This window comes from Mytilus trossulus, chromosome 8 (genome assembly GCF_036588685.1).
Source record: "Mytilus trossulus isolate FHL-02 chromosome 8, PNRI_Mtr1.1.1.hap1, whole genome shotgun sequence".
NCBI lineage: Eukaryota > Metazoa > Mollusca > Bivalvia > Mytilida > Mytilidae > Mytilus > Mytilus trossulus.
This window is the reverse complement of record NC_086380.1, coordinates 38,123,161-38,146,292: the sequence shown is the minus strand read 5'-3', so window position 1 is coordinate 38,146,292 and position 23,132 is coordinate 38,123,161.

Genomic DNA, 23,132 nt, shown 5'->3' with positions numbered 1-23,132 from the left:
CAGTACATGTGATTACAATTACATACATGTATATAACAAAATCATATACGGACTGAACAGTATTTCCGGAAACGCGGATTCAACCCCCTATATACGTTTATGTTCAGTATCATTTAAATTTGAACAAATACTATTAGTCAAGATTGGCAAATTAAATAAAGTTTTAAAAGTACTTATCTTCTTCTTATCCGGACAATTGTCCGTCCAATGGCCTCTCAATCCACAGTTGAAGCACCTGCCATGTTTCCAAGAAGAGTTGGTATTCTCTGCCTTCTCTCTTGTGTATGGTGCTTTTCTTGGGACAATTTTCTTAGATTTCTCTGCTTTCTGTTTTCGTTCTGCTCTGTTTTGTGCCCTGATTATTTTCTTCTCATCTTCCGAATCGTCGGCGATAGGATTTGTCACATATTCACTCACAACCTTCCAACCCAGTTCCGAGGAATCTGCCATTTTAATCAGTTTTTGTCTTTCTTTCACTAATTCCATACCTTCTACTATCTTTGCTTTAGCTGTTAGTACGGAATCGACGCTAAAATCTGGCCCTTCTAAGTTAACGTCTGCTTCTTTCAGCTTGGAAAGTACCCTGGATTCATGTTTGAACTGAACACTGTGCGGGACAAATTTGCCATTCCGGTACCGGCAAATCTGACTTTGTCGGTTTACAAGATATCAAAAAAAAATTTGCCCAGTGATAGATTATTAAAAAATTTAAAAAATGCCATATGTCCCAACTTGTCACTGTTGTCACTCTTGTCACTGCAGCTGATTAAAAGTACATTTCCCATGGGAAATTTGACAATTCCCATGGGAATATTAGAATTTCCCATGGGAACATTGAAAGTTCCCATGGGAAAAATTACTTTTCCCATGGGAAGTTTAGAGTTCCCATAGGAACTTTAAAGTTCCCATGGGAACATAAGTAAATTGTTTGTTCCCATGGGAAGTTCTAACTTTCCCAAGGGAAACTTTAAATTTCCCATGGGAATTTTTCTTCTTACAATTGCTAGCAATAATTTCTGATTTTTCAGTATTATAGTTTTGCATGTATGGTTTTCACACAGTGTCCTATGTTTATCCATTTGAATGTTTTTGTGGTTTTTTCATGCAGACATTTAAATCTTGATAGGTCTTGCTCATTGTTGACGGCTGTACAGTCACCTATGGATGAAAATACCTTTATCTCTGGTTTTTAGTTGTCTCATTGGCAATCACATACCATATCCTTACTTAATTTCAACACTATTAATTTAAGTTATGTACATTTGAGAATATGATTTTCAAAAGGAGAAAACATTACAATTGGTATAAAAAATAAGGCACTTGTGTTTTTATATTTAATCTTTCACTGAGATAACACCATCAAGTAAAATGTATGAAACAAAAACAGAATATTAAACAAACAGCAATAAAATAACTTAAGCAAGTGTCATTAAACCTGAACAAATAATATATCTAAGGTCATAAGCAAGTGACAATAAACATACAGCAATAATATAAATCTAAGGTCATGAGCATAAACATGCAGCAATATTATATATCTTATGTCATAAGCAAAAGACAATCAACATACAGCAATAATATGTCTAATGTCATAAGCATTAACATACAGCAATAATATATCTAATGTCATAAGCATTAACATACAGCAATAATATATCTAATGTCATAAGCATAAACATACAGCAATAATATATTTAAGGTCATAAGCATTAACATGCAGCAATAATATATCTAATGTCATAAGCATAAACATACAGCAATAATAGATCTTAGGTCATAAGCAAGAGACATAATAAACCGGTCTTGTATAGGAATATAACAAATCTGCTTTTCTGAGATGTTTTATAAGGTTCCAAAAATTTGTTATGCCCTACAGCTTTCCATCCAGCTAAGGCTGAAGTATATTCTCTTTAACGACAATAATTAAACCTTTATACGCTCTTAGATATGTTCCTTGTATTAAGTTCTCAGAAAAATCTTACTTTAAAAGACCCGATATTTTACAACAAAATAGTATACAAGAGTACAAATGAAACAGCATGATGACAACATAAAGTGAAAAACATTTATCAAATGATTACTCATCAATAAAAGTGATAAAGAAAACTTTAAATTCTTTCATTTACTTTTGGTTTTAATTCATACAAAAGTGCTAATTAAATCTATCTTAGTATACCTAACAACATTAATAAATAAACCCTATAATAAAAAATGTGCAACAGAAGCATGAACTAAACATAACATAATATAAAATGAATAAAAAAAAGTTTTTAATTTTAGTGTTTTGCTGATTATCTATACTTCATCAACTAAATAAACAAAAGAAAATGTGTTGTTGTTTTCAACAAAGGTTAGATTCCGGTGTCCATACTTGAATGTTGCCCTGTCTGCGGCGGGCTAGAAAGTGATAATATCAGGGAAAAAATTTTCCGCTATAAAATTAGTCACGTGTCTTATACCTAGTGACTAAAACTTATAAAATTACTACGCTAGTACCGTATATACAATAATTTCTCCCTATACTACGAAACGTGAGAAATTATACTTCTTTTTGGATATCAAAGACTTTTCCCGTTGGTAAATCGATATCTCTATGAACATAATCAGCTCCCTGCGTGGACGCTCTTTTACATCGCGATGAACGTGAGGGCATTCCGATGTATTTTTGCCACAGAGATTTGACTCTCGTTTTTTTTTATTTATATGACCGATCGTATAAATACGCGAACATTTCTTAGTGGAAAATAACAATCCGTATCGCTTGTTACAAACAATCATTTTGATACTTAGCTATTTGATTACGACATTGGTTATTAAACCCGAAGGCTTATTTGTTAGTTTTGCTTCTAAAATCAATTGAGAAATTTGAAAGATGTTACCAAAAACAATTTGAATTTAAGCAAGGGTCTTAAAACTGCTTATTTACATACAGTACTACTAAGAAGCAAAATCACAAAAATACTGAACTCCGAGGAAAATTCAAAACAGAAAGTCTCATATCAAATGGTAAAATCATATAATAAAACATACCAAACTAATGGTTGACACCTGTCATATTTCAGACTCGGTACTGGCATTTTAAAATATTGAAAATAGTGGATTGAACCTGGTTTTATAGCGCTAAACCTCTCACGTGTATGACAGTCTCATCAAATTCTGTCATATTTACAACGATGAGTGAACAAAACAGACATAATAGGTAAAATTGTCAAAATAGGGGTACAGCAGTCTAATATTAAAACTAATAAGTACTAATATTGATATAACAAAAAACACCGCTATGATATTTTAAAAGTATCGCATTGATAAAAGAACTAATAGTATTTGTTTATTTATGTATATAAGAAAAACTCAGCACTTCAAATTTTACACGGACATAAACTTTAGCTTCTAAATAACTTCTGAATGTATATTTAGACTCAATTGTTGTTTATATTTGAACAAAAAGTTTTAAAGTTAATATTTTCTTAATTTTCGTTGCCGAAAACAACATTTCCCGCATGGAATGTCTTCATATTTACAATTGATATTAGACAATATCGCTATGTGACATAAGAAAAGTTTTTATCGATACGCATTTTCCATAGACTACCTATCAGTTTGAAGTTGAACTCTCCACAAGAGACCCAAATGACACAGAAATTAACAACTATAGGTCACCGAACTGCCTTCAACAATGAGCAAAGCCCATACCGCATATTCGTCTATAAAAGGCAACGGAATGACAATATAAAACAATTCAAACGAGAAACCTAACTCGTTGATCGTTAACAAAAGTTATATCCCAGTCAATGCAGATGCCCTGATTCTGATCATGAATCAATGTAGCATGGTGGAATAGCAAAAGTAAATCACTTTCCTTATCCTAATTTGTTTTAAGTTTTTTTCTAATGTATTTTCGAATTATTAAGCTAGCTGTATTTTGAAATTCATAATTCATATAGCTTTATATGACGCATTGTAGGAGACGTTTTCATTTTTTCAATGTCTGAATCAGATTTCTGTACATGTACTACCTTTACTATAATGTTAATTATAGCATTATTTCATGCAGGTATCGGTATAGTAGGTGAACTATTGCGATGAATCTTCATTTTGTTTACACATAAAATCGGGAAGTAATCCGTTGTAATATGAATGTCAGTAAAACTAAAAACCTTACAAAATCATAATAATATGTGTCGGGTACAACGCTTGCCAAAACAAAAACCCCTAATACGTTTGGAGAACTCATTATGAGCTTCCTTAGGTATACTTTTAAAAAAAAAAAAGACAATGTATAGATTGAATTACATAGCGTGTCATTTGCGAAAACTTCAGACTTCCTATTACACTAAACGCACCCCTTGCATGACATACGACTGTATCAAATAACGTACTAACTAAATTTCTATGTGTTTCCGATTTTGCTATCTAACAATTAAATGATTCATACAGATACAAAAATAGTTTTATTCATGGCCATTTAAAAAAGTATAATAGTTGTTGGGGAAGTCGATACTTTAAAGAACACAATAGATGATTTGTCATTATCAACGGCTTATTCATATTGACACAATCTATTTGTCTTTTCCGGTGCAAACAAATTCAATTTATATCTGAGTTAAATATTTGTATAGCTAAGCCACAGCTAATTATAAGGCATAGTCTTAGAACATATTTGTCGATATATCAACTTTTTTTTTATCTGTACAACAAGTGTGGATACAGATCAATGTGGATAGTATATTTGGATGTTCGACCGTGTTTTCTATTAAAGAGAATTCTCTGTTTTTTCCCAAAATAAGTTATCATGTTGAACTGTGGACAGTGACAGCCAATCTAAAACACACAAAAAAACCCAGCAGGGTATTTTTTTAATATAAAGTTTTGATATTGACAGACTCGCGAAGGAGACAATAATTTAAATCGGTGCCATCCGTTCATATTTTTATTTAGGTAAAAATTAATTTTGATATCAAATCTGCATATTGGCAAACATACTATGACTGCTTCGTGTAAATAATATGTATGTTCCTGTAATTAAATTTTGTGAATTTCAAACTTTCCATTCTGGAATTTCCGAACATTAATCATTTGGAATAAATCATTTTTGAATATATAACATGTTAACAATGATCCTAAAGGGAACACAGCTAGCTGATTGGGCTCCAACGCTGCAGATATTTACGTAAAGAAGAAGAATGCATGTACATTGTATTGCCAAATGATTCCGATAAAAAATATTCCACAACTTTTATTTCGGATTACAGGAAAAGCTAAAAATAAGACGAATATCACATTATTAAGGTGCATTTCTGCATGATGTGATTCTAACATGCAACATGCATGGCATCCAACTAGTAACTTCGATATTTTTCAGTAGGGGTGTGCCATTTTTGCCTAAAAAACGTACCCATTTTAATATAACATTCACTGAAATTCAGTACCGAAAGTTATATAAATATTTAAGAAAGAATGACATATACTTATAGACATTATATTTTTAATATGACCCATGCTAATACATGTATAATAAATGTTTGCACCTGTCCTAAGTCAGGAATCTGGTGTACAGTAGTTGTCGTTTGTTTATGTAATATATACGTGTTTCTCGTTTCTCGTTTTGTTTATATAGATTAGACCGTTGGTTTTCCCATTTGAATGGTTTTACACTAGTAATTTTGGGGCCCTTTATAGCTTGTTGTTCGGTGTGAGCCAAGGTTCCGTGTTGAAGGCCGTACTTTAACCTATAATGGTTTAATTTTTAAATTGTTATTTGGATGGAGAGTTGTCTCATTGGCACTCACACCACATCTTCCTATATCTATATAAGCACTAACTCATGATCATCAATCATAATTCATAAATATACCAGCTACCCTTAAGTTTTTGTATATGAATTGACATCGTTTGGTGCATATATATTTTAATAATGTAAGATTTTCAATAGCATATTTATATAATATGATATGCAGATCATATCCCAAATCAATATACAGTTATCAAACGTAAATGCATTTTAATATAGGATGTCATTAAAGAGGAGGGTCATTTTTATATAAAATCTCGCAAAATTATGACCCATATTTTTGGCACATTCCCGTATACCCAAAAATAGGAATTCCTCTGTCTGTACTTCCGGTCCTTCTGGTTAATTTAATTTTTCAAGAGTACAATTCTTGTTAACTTTCTATAAAACTAATATCGTATGGACACGCTCGAAAATCAGTGCATACATGTATCAACTGTTCTTTAAAAGAGTTATGCCATTCGGAAACATTGATATTGGAAATTGCATTGTATTTGCTGTTGTTCCGTCATTTCTCTAATATATTTATAAAAAATATAAAAAAAATAAAAATAAACAGTTGCGCTCTTATGATTTTGATTAATATGCTGTACCATGTTAACGACGGACAGACGTACGCGGGCATTTGTATACCATGATGTGTCCCGTCAAAATTTTTACGGATGCATAAACATGTTGTTGGCTATTGCCTTTTGTTAGATAAAATACGTGCAACGTGGAAAAAATAAGAACTTTGTTCTTTTATAATTGTTTTGTCATTGTTTATATTAGCGGCGTTTACCTACATTTTCCGTATTAGTTTTAAAATATCATTGGTTTCTTGTGATATATAAAATGTCAATCATGGCTGATGAATGATAATACAAATGATAACTTACATGCAACAAAAGGGTCAGTCGTTTTAAGATTGCTCAATACGATATTTTGTTGAAGATCTCAAAGAAACAGTAATTTGTTTTATTTCTTATAATGTTATTAGACTGTGATCCTGTTAGAATCGAATGCACTTATATTAATGGCGTAGAAGTTAGCATGCGGGAGAAAAAGCATCGAATTCCACATTACGTTTCTCTAAAATGGGAAAAGTTGCGCTATCCGAATTCAAACGTTACATGTATCTGTGTTTTGTATAAATAGCATTATGTATAAGTTTCATAATATTTGTTATAGAACAGAAACCGACTTTCGGGACATACAGACAGACAATGGTAATTTTTTATACCCTTCCTTCACGGCCAGTGTGTGGGTGGTGCGGGAGAAGGGGGTCGTACAAAAGAATATCACAATCATAAAAAATCATCACTTGCGAGAGGTCGTTTTAATCATTATGATTATTATTAAAGTTTAAATTTTAGATGACGGTATTTAACAAAACATTATATATTATCTTGCCTAATAGACTTTTATAAGTTTTCTCAGTGCTCTAACAATTGATAAGGTAGTAGTTTTATATTAAAATTGATATGTTAAAAGTCAGTTGTTTATATTTAACATACTAATTTGCAACACATAAATAAAATCTTTGTTGTTAATTGCTTGATGTACAGTCGCAAATATATCATACATATTTAGAGCAAATATAATATCTCAATTAATTAGTTTTGTTAAATTCAATGTTTATAAAATTAATACAATGAAATCATTGTTTTGCACAAATATACTGCAATACTCAATCAGGGATTCAGGTTATTGCAGGTACAGCTTCGGAATCCTGTAAATGTGGTTTAAGGGTTTATAGAGAAATACTGTTTCATTTTTACAACAAAACAAATTTATATTTATATCCATTCGATTTATATTAAAATATCATGAAATATGGGGGTCAATGTGCTTGTTTTCGAGATATTAGCCATTGAAATTTTGGCGGGACAATGTTCTCTCTTGATTTTCCATAACTTTATCATTGACCAGTTAAAGTTCTCAAATAATATTAAAAAATAAATAAAATTTTATAAGACTTTTACAAATGACTTATAATTATACATGTAAAAGATTAATAAAAAGAAAAATGGGGATTCATGGGGAAAATTTCTTAAGGCATTCAAATGAATAAAACCAGAGGATTCCAAAAATATGAAAACATTTCAAAACATGACAAGCAGACATCCTTACAACTATACTGGATTTGTACCAAACTTGTACAGAAGCTTGTTTACATTCAAAAACAAGTATCTAGAAGAACATTTTGTCAAAATTGTAATTTGTACCTATTTTTTCAAATTTTTACCAAACTTGGACAGAAGCGTCTTACAATCAAAACATAGTATTGATAGGAATAATTTTATTATTTGTTTTCCCTCATTTATTGTTGAGCCTGTAATTAATAGAAAAATTGGGAGAGACACTGGGTTCCGCGGAACCCTTATAAATGTTTTACTCATATTGACCCTAATAAGTTCATTTAGCTTACATTTAGACGAAAAACAACCAATTCTAGTTTAGTTCCTTCATATACAAATTATCTTTTATCTACTAATCAGTGGCGCATACGTTTTTAGCGTTATACAGAAATCGCTTACCCACATGATCCATCCGTAATGTAGTATTTGCATGTACGACATTTACCCAACATAAAGCTATGTTATGTAATTATGTGAATTGATGATCTCCTCAAAGTTTTATAAAGTCAGAAAAGAATATTCAGTTCATGTTTCATTTCTTTTTACCATATCATACTACGATTAGAAGAAGTTTGATAAATCAAACTGTTTAGATGTGAGACTTTTATATAACGTTACAAACCTTGTAAATTCATGACGTTTTGTTTACGGCATTCGTCTATCGGGGAGAAAAAAGAGGGAAGGAGGCTAATAACTTAACTTACGATTTCGATCATTAAATCTATTCTATTACCGCATACGGCTCGGGGATCTGAACACTCCTTTTTGTTCGGAGGTCTTTTAATATCAATATTTACTTATCATTGAACTTTTACTATTAGTTAATTTCCTATGAATACAAACTTATTTGAAATTTCTTCAGACTACAAAATTAATCTGTTTGAAAAATGATTATATATTAATTAAATCTGAAATCGCGATGGTAAGAATAGCATATCATCTATAACAATTTGCCATCAGTTCTGCTTTTGAAAACTTCTCCGCATTCGTACATAAGTCAAGAATAAGTTATACTTCGACGCAGTCCATAGATTACTTTCAAAACAAGCTTTACATACATGTAGTACGACTCTAAATAGCAATGGTATTGGTATTTTTTTTAAAATTCGATTTGATAAATCTTTAGACTCCCATACACGTATTACAAATGTATAAAAGTTATATACTTTTTTAATTATTTTAAGTATGTAAAAACAATGTAGACTCATATTGAAGTATGTCAAAATCTGATACCAGGTGTCCCGATTATCACGTAGGGATGACATACTGACCATAATTAGCCGCTCATTTTGATAATTACAAAATCAGGTTATACATAAAGAGTCATGTAGTACAATCGTAGTTGGGGTATAAACATAGGCTATGAATAATAAGTGTTAAATTCTGAAAAGACGAAAGGGAAAAAGATCGAGATATTTCTAAGTTTCCAAAAGAGAACCCATTATGGGACAAATCTGTACAGCGATAAGCATATTCTTTATTCAGAATGTAAACGATAAATGAACGATAAAACAATTCAAACATGAAACATTAGGTGCTTAAAGGACAACCAAACAAATAAAACATAGATATAAGTAGTTATGCACTTTACAGTAGATTAAAAAATCATCTAGTGTTCCAAGAAAAAAAAATACAAAGGAAGTCTGCAAAACTAGTTAAACAGCTATATGTGTTGCTTTCCAAAATTATATTTATAAAGTGAGTTACACAATTTCAAATGTTCAGTAGTTGGTGAAAAGTCAACAAAACATTATACTGAATTGAGATATAAAAGTGAAAACATTCCTTACACCTCAAAACTATATTAAGGGATAGGTTTAACTAAATGATCAAACATACATACTAGTTATAATTTGATATATTTATTAATGCATATGGTAAGGTAGGCATCATTATTTGTTCATTAATATAAAGATATTTGCAACGACAGGTACATTTTAGTATGTAAGCTTATAGTTAACATGACAGTGGATTCTGAAGGAGATAATATATAAAGAAGCGGGGATACTATTAATACATAATCTTTATTGCAAAATTACACCCATGAGGGTCAAGCAATACACTCAAACAATGAGTTTATACTATACAATGCAATACAATGAACTACAATGTAATACAATGTAATACAGTGAAAAACAAAATAATACAATACAATATATAGAATAATAGAACATTAGAGTTGAATTATAAATGAATGTAAAAAACACCATCATAACATTAATGATACATACTTACATTTTGAAAATATATATTCAAAATTATCCTGACAAAAAACAATTAATAAAATTAGTTTAAAACGACAAGAAAAATAGCATTTTGGATGTTTTTGTAAAAAAAAAAACACATTTGTGAATGTAAGTTTTTTTCCTATGGTGTAGAAGTCGATAATAAAATACATTTTTCTTTAAATAAACAAACCCACATTTCAAATGGTCTCTGAAACTTAAGCTTCTGTGCAAAGGGAGGCAAATCCAAAATTATTATAAAATGGTCTATATCGACAGCTTTAGGTTCTATAAAAGCAGGTGCTTTGTCAACAAGTGATTGGTCTACACCTTCCTGCCGAAGATAAATAATTTCTAGATTCAACAAAACGAGCCTTTTTGATTTTTTGTTGTCCATTTACCATGAAAAATAATGTCGATCTACACTTCGTGTTAACGGAATTAGACGACTACTGAAGACCGCAAAGGAATATCAATGTGAACGTGAGGATTTTTATATGTTCCTCCCCAAGCTTTCTTCGTATACATAAACCACACAAAAAGGCATACAAAAATTGGGATATTGAAGGCTAAGTTGCATGTGTTCTTTATAAAGCTACGTACGACTTGTACATTAAATTGACAAAAAAGAAGTCGCAGTGATGATGTTAACCCGGATAGTGGAATTAATCATAATACTAGTACATGCATGTAGATTCTTAGGAATTTCATGAAAATATAAAATGTCGATCCTTCATATTCTTCTCTAAAACTAATTTTATGAAAACCTTCGAAATACTGATAAACGCGGTCGAGAATTATGCTAGGCAATATGTTGAACGCGAAAAAGAAGACGTAGATAATATTTCATAATGGCTTAATGCGGGGTTCACACATTGCCGATTATTGCTCCCGTTTGAGATCAGACAGCGATACGACACGAAAAGTGAACAAGTCGGATTAGTATCCTCAATTATCTGGAATGTCCTATTATTTTCTGAACGCAGTCGTTTTAGTTCGTAACAGATTCCTACTGGTCGGGAAGGGTCCGAATAGTTCGGCAAAGCACCCCGACAGTTAGGTGCGTCCCGTAACATTCGGGGAAACTCAGCCGATTTTGTCTAGTCGGATTACAATCGTGCCTATGTCGTGACAGATTCTGCTGTATCGGATCGAATTCCTAACAATGTTCTGTGTATTCGGGACGGTGTCCTGTGGAACGGGAATGATCTTGAGAAATTTTTCATTGCTGTTTTTCTGCCGATTGAGTCCAGATTGCATCCAGATCTTGTCGATTGCGAACCGTTTTTGCTGAAACCGTTCCGGAGCAGTCCCGTTATTAATTCTAAATTCGTCAATGATATCCACGTCAGAGTCCCGACAATTACAGAATGCAATACGACTGAGACCAGACAAAGCCGTTTGCAATGCGATAGAGCGGACCGTGATAGGATTACGTTCCGACAGTACCTGATCATCCCGAGTATGCCGACAGTTTTCGAACGGATAACTTCCGTCAGCGTCGGCTCACTGTCTTGTCACTGTCTGATCTCTGTCGGATTACATTCGGTAGAATCGGGACGCAGTCGTGACAGAATCGGTCGAAGATACAAATCGGATTAGAAGCGGATATAGAACGGGATTATCGGGATAAATTCGCTTGGAAACGGTTGAATATCGAGGCTTCCTGAACAATATCTGATTGTTGTCGTGATTAATGCGGGGTTCACACATTGCCGATTATTGCTCCCGATTGAGATCAGACAGCAATACGACACGAAAAGTGAAAAAGTCGGATTAGTATCCTCAATTATCTGGAATGTCCTATCATTGTCTGAACGCATTCGTTTTAGTTCGTAACAGATTCCTACGGATCGGGAAGGGTCCGAATAGTTCGGCAAAGCATCCCGACAGTTAGGTGCGTCCCGTAACATTCGGGGCAACTCAGCCGATTTTGTCTAGTCGGATTACAATCGTGGCTATGTCGTGACAGATTCTGCTGTATCGGATCGAATTCCGAACAATGTCTTGTGTATTCTGGACGGTGTCCTGTGGAACGGGAATGATCCGGAGTAATTTTTCATAGTTGTTTTTCTGCCGATTGAGTCCAGATTGCATCCAGATCTTGTCGATTGCGAACCGTTTTTTGCCGAAACCGTCCCGTTATTAATACGAAATTCGTCAATGATACCCACGTCAGAGTCCCGACAATTACAGAATACAATACGACTGAGACCAGACAAAGCCGTTTGCAATGCGATAGAGCGGACTATGATAGGATTACGTTCCGACAGTACTTGATCATCCCGAATATGCCGACAGTTTTCGAACGGATAACTTCCGTCAGCGTCGGTTCACTGTCCGGTCACTGTCTGATCTCAGTCGGATAACATTCGGTAGAGTCGGGACGCAGTCGTGACAGACTCGGTCGAATTTTACCTGGCGAAAAATACAAATCGGATTAGAAGCGGATTCAGAACGGTATTATCGGGACTAATTCGCTTAGAAACGGTTGAATATCGGTGCTTCCTGAATACTATCTGATTGTTGTCGTGATCAAATTATTTTTTTTACAAATTTTAATTTAAGTTTGAATTTCCATCCACGATTCACAGGATCTTGATCAGACTTTTAATAAATTTTAATCGGGAATGGTCCTATCAAGAACGGTAGTAAAAATCGTGAATGTGTGACCCCAGCTTAAGGTAGTTCAGGGGTATAGAAAAAAAAATGACAGAATTTTATTATACTTTGTGAAATTTAATTTTGAAGTATTACAAATGAAAAAATGCAAAAAAAATTTGGGGTCACCGGCCATCTAAGAGATATTTTGACCTCTGAAAATGAGTGCAAATAGGTTATAGGAAATTATAGGGAAAATGGACACAAATACACTTTGATTGAAATTTCAGAGCAAAATAAATGACAGAAGTGGCTAATTTTTTCATACTGTATAGCTGGATGTCTCTATTTTATAAAATTGAAATAAAATTTGGGGGTCATCGGCCATCCAAGAGATTTTTTGACCTCTGAAAATGAGTGCAAATAGGCTAAATATAGGAAAAACAGACGTAAAATCTCTTTGATTGAATTTTCAGAGCAAAATAAACGACAGAAGTGGCTCATTTTTTCATACTGTATAGCTTGATGTCTCTATTTTATAAAATTGAAATAAAATTTGGGGTCACCGGCCATCCAAGAGATTTTTTGACCTCTGAAAATGAGTGCTAATAGGCTAAATATAGGAAAAACAGACGTAAAATCTCTTTGATTGAATTTTCAGAGCAAAATAAACGACAGAAGTGGCTCATTTTTTCTTACTGTAAAGCTTGATGTCTCTATTTTATAAAATTGAAATAAAATTTGGGGGTCACCGGCCATCCAAGAGATTTTTTGACCTCTGAAAATGAGTGCAAATAGTCCAAATATAGGAAAAACAGACGTAAAATCTCTTTGATTGAATTTTCAGAGCAAAATAAACGACAGAAGTGGCTCATTTTTTCATACTGTATAGCTTGATGTCTCTATTTTATAAAATTGAAATAAAATTTAGGGGTCACCTGCCATCCAAGAGATTTTTTGACCTCTGAAAATGAGTGGAAATAGGCTAAATATAGGAAAAACAGACATAAAATCTCTTTGATTAAATTTTCGGAGCAAAATAAATGACAGAAGTGGCTCATTTGTCATACTGTATAGCTTGATGTCTCTATTTAATAAAATTAAAATAAAATTTGGGGGTCACCGGCCATCCAAGAAAATTTTTGACCTCTGAAAATGAGTGCAAATAGGCTAAATATAGGAAAAACCGACGTAAAATCTCTTTGATTGAATTTTCAGAGCAAAATAAACGACAGAAGTGGCTCATTTTTTCATACTGTATAGCTTGATGTCTCTATTTTATAAAACTGAAATAAAATTAGCGGTCATCGGCCATCCAAGAGATATTTTTAGCAAAATAAATGACAGAAGTTGTTCATTGTTCAAAGAGGGGTTGACCTCTGCGGTTGAATAAAGCTACGTCCTGCGGAGTATCTGGTAATTATTGTGCTTAAACCATATTTGTGACAACATATGAAAACTGTGAGCTGACAGTCTGTTTAGTTTTTATCCATAAGGGAGCTACCATTTGATTTTTATAAGGGGGGCTAGGATAAATTTTGTCCTGCTTTTTTTTAGTTGTAATCTCTGTCCTGCCTTTTTATTTTTTACTCTTTTCGGTCCTGCCTTTTTTTTTACTAGTTTATCCTGACTTTTTTTACCCAAATTACCCCCCCCCCCCCATAAAAAATCAAATGGTAGCTCCCGTAGTCTCATTCTGACTTTCTATCTAAAAGGTTTTTATGTGTCAATATTTGTGTTTAAATACAAAAGGAAGATGTAGTATGATAATTGATTGTTAATGAGGCAACTCTCTGCAATAGACAAAATGACACAGAAGTTAACAGCTACAGATCAAAAGCCGTTATCGCATAGTGAGATGTAAAAGGCCCTTCAATGACTAATGAAAAACAATTCAAATGAGAAAACTGAAGGCATATAAATGAACAAAATGATGAACTAAAAAAAATATGTGACAACAAAAGACAACCACTGTCTGAATTACAGGTTCATGACTTGGAACAGGCACATACATAATGAGCCACTTCTGTCACATACATAATGTTGTGAGGTTAATGTTTAAGGTGACAACCGTTCCCCTTAACCTGGGACAGTGGTGTAATTTGGTACAACATAGGGGTTTTATCAATTTGTATTATTCATTTTCTAACTCTAAATCTAGCAAAAAGTAGAATATCACAGATAAATTTGCAGAATGAGTTGTATGAATAGTTGGGACCCTTGTTTTACAAACTTTATGGAGCAAAAAAAATGTGATGAGGTTTGTATGTACATATAGTCTGTCATAAAATTAATGGTTTCAGTATATATTCGCATTTTACAATATTTTTTGTAACTGCTGTATTTCACAAAAAGTCATGTTATTTTTCTTTTCTACTATAGGATAGTTAGTGGTTCAAATATACATGTATGCCTCTTGAGACTTGAATTACATGCAATAGAAATCAGCCCCCCCCCCCAAAAAAAAAAAGCAAATTTTAATAACTTCAGCTGTAATATGCATTTTTAAATGTAATGTATGTGCTAGGGGCCTAAATTGACCCTGAATTATTTAAAGTGTTTTGGCTCAGACTTTTTAATACTTAAAGTACTATTAAATTATTACATATACATTGTAATATACTATGCAATTGGTAATTTCCTTTTTATTTAAAGTACATTTTAAACATATGGGAGGATTCATAGGCAGCCCTGGGAAAAATTTGGTTAATTATATAGGGAATCACTGGAGCATGACCTGAGCAGGTCCCCTTTTGGGCAGTCAGTGAGCCCCCACTTTTGAAAAAATCTGGATCCGCCACTTGGATTTTTTATACAACATAAACATTCATGAGGTTTAAAATTGCAGGAAAATATCACCTCTTCATACAAGCCCCCCCTCCTTTTTTTTCCATTCAAAAACCTACTAAACATGCTAAAAGGCACATACTTATACATTTGTATAATTTTGAATTTTGAATTTTGAATAATTATTAAACATTCTACATATATCAGATACATAATTAGTCTGTAAAAACATTTTGTCTATAATATATATCTTATAATTGCCATGAAACTTGGTCCGTAGGCTTTTAATTTAGTAATCTCTGGTCACACAAAGTTGGTTAAGATCATTTAGTTCCTACTATCCTATTACACTTTAGAAACATCCTTTGATTTTATCTTTATTTACAAAATAAAGACTCTTGTGTGGACATTACCCTTCATTCCAAATGAAAATCAATTATATAATCATTTTTGTAAATTTGATTACATATCTTGAAATATTTTTTTCATACACCTTAAATAAATATGCCTTTAATAAAGAGGAAGTATTTTTAAAAGAGTTGAAATTATACTGTAACTTTTGGTCATGAATGGACCACCTTAAAAACCTTAAAAAATGTCTGAAGCCATGAAGAGAATATGACACCCACTTAGCGCAGGTGTAATTTTTTAAAGTTTGCATTTAATGTCTTTAACATATTAAAGAAATACACTTCGAAATAACTGTGTAGACCCCTAACAAGCTTTTAAATTTAGAAAAAATATCACTTTATGACAAGACCACTTTTCCTGTTTAGGTCGTAAACGTTTTGTTTTTCTCTCATGAAGATTCTGTAGGATCAAATACATTATAGGAGGGGTAAGGAAAAGTTTTAAAGAATAGAGAATAATGCATGTAATGTTTGCAATCAGGGTTTCCCCTGGGTCAATTATTTTTTTCGCCACCTCTTTCGCCAAAACAATATACTTTTCGCCACTTTATGAATCGCAATACATTTGTATTAGAAAATAGACATACATGTAACAATGAAGAAAAACTGGGTTGTTAAATTATAAGAAGTACAGAAAAATGGGAAAAATTAAATAGAGATAAATGGTATAAAGAATTAGTTAGGTATGAAATGAAGGACCCTCATTCTAGACCATTGGTAAGAAAGGTAGTTTTGTGAAATGATTCATTTAAAAAAATAATTTATACAGTCTAGATCCTGCTAACTTGTTTAAACTCCCCACAGTATTCATGTATGTGTCTGTCCCAAGTCAGGAGCCTGTAATTCAGTGGTTGTCATTTGTTTATGTGTTAAATATTTGTTTTATCATTCATTTTTTTATATACAAATAAGGCCGTTGTTTTCTTGTTTGAACTGTTGTACATGTACATCATGTACAATGTACATTGTCAAATCTGGCCTTTCATTGCTGACTAGTATATACATGTATGTGGTATGGGCTTTGCTTATTATTGAAAGCCGTACGGTGACGTATAGCTGTTTATGTACATGTAGGTGCCATTTTGGTCTCTTTTTGGATACATTGAAGTTGTCTCTTCCAAGCAATCATTCCACATCTTTTTTTATATAGATGGGTTTAGTTCTAACATGTCTTAATTTTAAGTGTGCATGCTTAACCAAAAATGTTATAACTGGATTCCCGGCAAAATCAACTCCATTCACATTTGAATACTCCAGGTTTACAACAAGAAAATTCTGTTTGCATATATATGCATGTGATACACCTTATCGCTATTAGCCTACATGTACTTGGCCGGCCGACCTGGATACTTGACCTTTTGAGGCATCAACAATCACTTTTCCATTGTGGCGTCAGATATTTTGTTTTATGACGTCAAATGTACGGGAACCTGTGTGATATCCAGTATAGGTGGACAAATAGCGGTGAGGTGTATTTACATGTACATTTGTATATAAACCTTTACTTCCATGAATCATGACCTTTACTCCCAGAAACCTAAATGGTCTGAACCCTATGTAGATGACATATTTCTCAGGTCCACAAATTTCAAATCTATTACATGATAAAAGTACCATGAGCTATGACTTTGATTGCATTAATAATTAATTTTCAGCCTGAAATGGGGGGGGGGGGGATATTGTTCTGAAATTATTTACGCTTGCATGTTATTTTTCAGTGGTCGTAAATCGCTCTTTGAACATGTATATTCAATTCATTAGTACTTACTTGTCAGTTCAAATTTCCCCATTTTCATGATATGTTTACATCATCTTTCGCATGTTTGTCGGACCCTTTCTAGTGTAAGACAAGAGTGAAACTGCTTCAAAAGCTACCAAAATGAAGATCGTTATCTATAATTTCGATCTGCATAACAGTATTCATGAAAAGCAGTTCACGTTTTCGATAAATGTGAGTTATTCTCTTCATTCTTCTCCTTCGTCAAAAACATGGTATTTATTTTTAGAACGGAAGTCCTATTTCAACAATGACAATTGTAACAATAAATTTTATTAAGTTTTAAAATTGCATTTTTTTTTTACAAATTTTAATTAAAGTTTGAATTTCCATCCACGATTCATAGGATCTTGATCAGACTTTTAATAAATTTTAATCGGGAATGGTCCTGTCAAGGACGGCAGTAAAAATCGTGAATGTGTGACCCCAGCTTAAGACTGATATCGTTGATACGGATCAGAATTAAGAAATTTGAATCGGTTTATTTATCATGTAAATAAAGATTCTACATCAATCTTTAATGACCGGAAACGCAACACACTTGTCCTAACTCCCGTCAATAAAGCTCCAAACAGCGACGTTTTTCTTTGTAAATCAAATTACATAGATTGCTTGACACACTCAACATATACCACCACTACACTTACTAGAGAATACATCCTGCATATTCATAGGTCTCGTATATGTTCCTTTATGATTTCAAGCAAAGATTAAGAACTGGATCTTCCATCACGCTATTGGATACCTAAACTGCATACGTGTCCTTACAACAAAAAGTTTAATTGCTGTGTCTTTCAAGGGCTCCAAAAAACTTGTAATGCTTTATTTTTTTTATCAGCCAGCTTCAAAGTTACTGTGAAACTATCTATGTTAGAGGTACCGTGATTCAGATGTGGGTACTAAAAATTCAAAAAATCTTTAAGAATACATACAAACTTGCTTTAGTTTTCCCTAGTTCAAACTAAAAGACAAATTCAAAGCGTTGGTTATTTACAAAAATACAAGTATCTTACAAATATCCTACGTCACTTTGATTTAAAGAAAACTTGGCTGCAAATTTCATAATCGAGACGTTTTATTTTTTTAATACACATATTTGTTACGTTAGTTGGACGTGTTTTTTTAACAACCATCGTCATTCCAATGGAAACCAACTGCATCCCTCAACATGCCGACTTGTTTCTTTATTCACATGAGGCTGACTTTATACATGCAATTTTTTGGGAAGATAGAAGTTATCAGTATCATTTAACTTTACTCTCCGCCTTTAGAAGGATGTTCTAAATGTATCTAAATGTATCACCAAATAATTGAAGATTTGGTGACTATGTTGAACGCATCTATGCCATCAAACTAGAGATAAAGGTAACAACATATATAGTTTAATCTGTCTGATATCTTAACCTAAATCTAGAAAACATAACTCTACAACAAAAGAGATCACAGATTTGGCTTTCTAATTGTGAACTTTCAATTTCTATGTAGAAACATATCAACAACTACTGCATACTAAGTATATTTCTCCCAGTTCATACACTATTTCTGGGCTTGTATTTTTGTCATGATTTCTTTGAGAGAGATTTGCTGATGAAATGAAAGCTTAAACCAAGTGTTCCAATCGGTAAAGTTGAAATAATCCCTTTGTAAGTTTTAAGGACGCTATCACGAGATGGTTGACCGTTATGGAATATCAGTTTCACAGATATGTTCTTAATGTCAAAACTAAAATATCACCCTATTTACCAGCATGTATTGAACCGAATAGACTTATTATCGGGTTTGTACATGAGTAACACGACGGATGTCGAATCTGGAGCAGGATATTCTATATTCGACAAAACTTTAAAGAATTTTCAGTCCTCAATGCTCTTCAACTTCGTACTTTATTTGGCCTTTTTAACACTTTTCGATTCGACCGTCACCGATGAGTGTTTTGTAGACGAAATGTGCGTCCTAACGCAAATATGAAATTTCAATCCTGGTATCTATAATGATGAGTTTATTTTACCTTCCAAAGCACCTGATATTACTCTAAGTTTTTGGTTGCGTTCGTGTTGCTCAGTCTTTAGTTGTCTATGTTGTGTTTTGTGTACTATTGTTTACTGTTTGTCATTTTTTCTTTTTTAACATGGCTTTGGCAGTTGTTTATTTACTATTTATGAGTTTAAATGTCCCTCTGGGATCCTTTGCCTCTCTTTTCTCTTTTGTTTATTTTGTTTATATATTTTTGGTACATTTCACATATGTCTTATTTGTCAGTATAATTGAGTAACTCGTGGTTCGTCCCCATGGTTTTTGTTTTGTGTTTTATTTTTTCATGTGTGCTTACTGTTTGGTCCTACGTATACACGATCGTGCCTTATATTACATTTATGTTATTTTTATTTTCCTTATGTATACAAATGGAAAAAAGTATTGCAACACCTTGATTTTTAAAACTTGAAAAATCAGCCTCTTATTTTGGTTGGAATATGATAAAATAATTGTAAAATAATATTTAAACATATTTAATGAAAACATTGGCATTAAAACAATGAAAACATGAATTAAAAAAGTGTTTATCTAAGTAAAACCAGAATTGAATACGGACAACAGTGTGTCTGTTCTTAAGCAAAGGTCTTCGAAATGGTCTTATCGCACGATAATCAGTAGCGATGCGTCGATCTCCAACTTCTTGTTTAAAAGCTCCTGTATGACCACCACTGTCTTTTTAGAATTGTATTGTTTGCAATGGGTTTCCTTCTGACCAACCTTCATCATGCTTGATTTTCACTAGCAAATGTTTTAGGGCATATTCATGATCTCGGATGATCTCGGAAGGTCTTTAACATCGTTTGTTGCCTGCTTTTTATTCTCAAAACGACTTATAGTGGAATGGTGATGACCAACAATACGTGCAATTGTCACAGTAACATACCTGCTTCTCTCATGCTGATAGTATGCAATCTGCTGAAGTTAAGAGGTGTGGATGACACATTGGAAGGTGTCAATATAACTTAATAAATTTGGTTATTTCAAGTGCTGAAAACAATGAGGATAAAAACATATGTTTTACTGTTTACGGGTACAGTAGCTGCATGTAACTTATCGAGTCGATAATTATTATTTAAATAATGTTTAACTAGTTATATTTCAACAAATTACATCACAAAAAATAAAGAGTGTTTTTTAATTTGAATTTCAATTTGGTGTTGCAATACTTTTTTCCATGTGTATATGTAGAATTTAAGATAAAAAATCAGGTACTTCTAAAGTTTAAAGCAACCAGAGACACATGATTTTTCGATGTATACGCAGTATTGATTTTGATAAAACCTACATGGTTAGAATATACACACCATTAACCATTATAAACCGTCCATGGGTTTTCTGTGGATTGCTTGTTGTTATGTATTATTGTATTCATTATTGATGTATCTGCTGAGTTTTTTGATGTTGGTTTTATTGTTTTCTGGGCTAGTAGGTTTTTTTTATTTTTATTTCAGCATTATTTTGAAAATTGACAAATAACTAGGAGGTTTCGCCAGTGATAGAACCAGGTTCAACAGACTGTACTTCACCTGTCCTGTATCAAGTTAGAAATAAAGCAATTGTTATAAGATAGTCCGTTTACATAAATGTTTGGCGTTTGCTTTTGTTGTAGTTCAGTTTTTCTGCTGTTTCATTATTTTCCTCTTATAGTTGATGTGTTTCCCTCAGTTTTAATTAGTTACCAGGACAAATTTTCTTGACACCATTTGCGAGTATGGTCTTGAGGAAACGATGATAGTCCTTTGGACGGGGACAATAAATGGCTGACCTGTGTTAAGAGAGAGCCATATCTCTTGCACGTTAAAGACACCCTTGTAGATTTCGAAAAAAGAGTAGGCTAATGCCGCTACAAGGCAGCACTCGCACCCGCGAAGTGGAAAGGGATTAATATAAGTTGTAAAACTTGTTTCCCAATCCACTATAAACAAATATGTTTAAACTAAACTAAAACCAGGATTTGTGTTTCCTTAATTAAATTATGACTATATAACAGACGTATACTACTGCTGCCTTATCTGTCTTAATTTTGTAAGGAATGGTACGCTACAAATTTGTTGTTTTCTCCTAAAATCCGCATGAAATGCATATCACTGCTTTACAAAGATATATCAGTATCATTCGACAATTAGAAGAAAACATTTAGAAGATTATAAATTATTCACAAAAAATATATTTGCAAAACTATTCAGAGCACTAGCTTGGTGTTTCTATGTTCGATTGCGAAAAATAAACTTATTTTTGTTTACCCGTGCTGATTATAACCACATTTTACGAGCTTATTAATTCACTATATTATGACATTTTGATACGTTGCTTCTTTCTCTCAGTTTTGATAGTTATGTATCATTGTCGGTATATGTTTCCTTGTAGATGACTTTTTGGAAATGTTTATTAACAGTTTAAGATAGAGATGAACGGTCATATTACAATTGATATAAAACCTTGCGATTTGTTGTCGGTATTTCGAATACTTTTAAGAAGAGGGCTACTTCTTTGGTCAGGTTTAAACATGTTTTGTGATTGATCTTTATAACATTAATTTGAAACTATAAGTATAACATGTTTTGTCAGACGACTTACAGGTTCGTTGGGACTCTAGTTTATATTGCTTACACATTTTAAATGTGTCTGTTTATGGTTCATGTACAAGTCAATTAAAGTATATACTTTAATGTATTCGCCTTCCCTTTTGTTATCTGGAGAAGTAAGATAGCCTCGTCGTGATCACTTGGTTATGAAATATGAATATTACAAGTTTTGGACAAATGAATGTATCATAAACTGATGACCTACTTTTATTATTTCCTCAAAGTTATAGCTATGTTGATGCAGTTGACACGGACATTTTTAAAAAGAGATATAAATAAAAATATTTCAGATAAGGTAAGGTACTTTGATTGCAATAGATGATGTTTTTATAGAGAAAAACAATCTGAGTATGTGTGTAAGGGTTCAGTCAAGATGTGTGAAGACGATTATGGGATTTTTGTTCGAGATAAAGTCACGTTCACTTGGGTATAATATCACATAACTAACAAATTGTAAAAGCAGATTGATCTATCAATTACTAGTATTTAATAACTTTTTCAGTATCATTTGTACTTATTGTGTGAACAAGCAAGAGTGCCCAGAAAAACATACTGAAATTTGGTTAAAAATCTGATAATTCTAGTCAATCATGATAGAACTCGAACATTGTCAAATCATAAATTGGTTAATATGAGGCAGGCAATACATGTGAATAGCGACGAAGTTGTTTTTTTTTAATTATTATTCAAACATGCTTTTAAAAGAAACGGAAATACCGTAACGTTTCCGATTTTTGTTCTATTTCAATGTAAACAAAGAAACGCTTTCATCAGGAAACGTTTTTTGTCATATCAAACAATT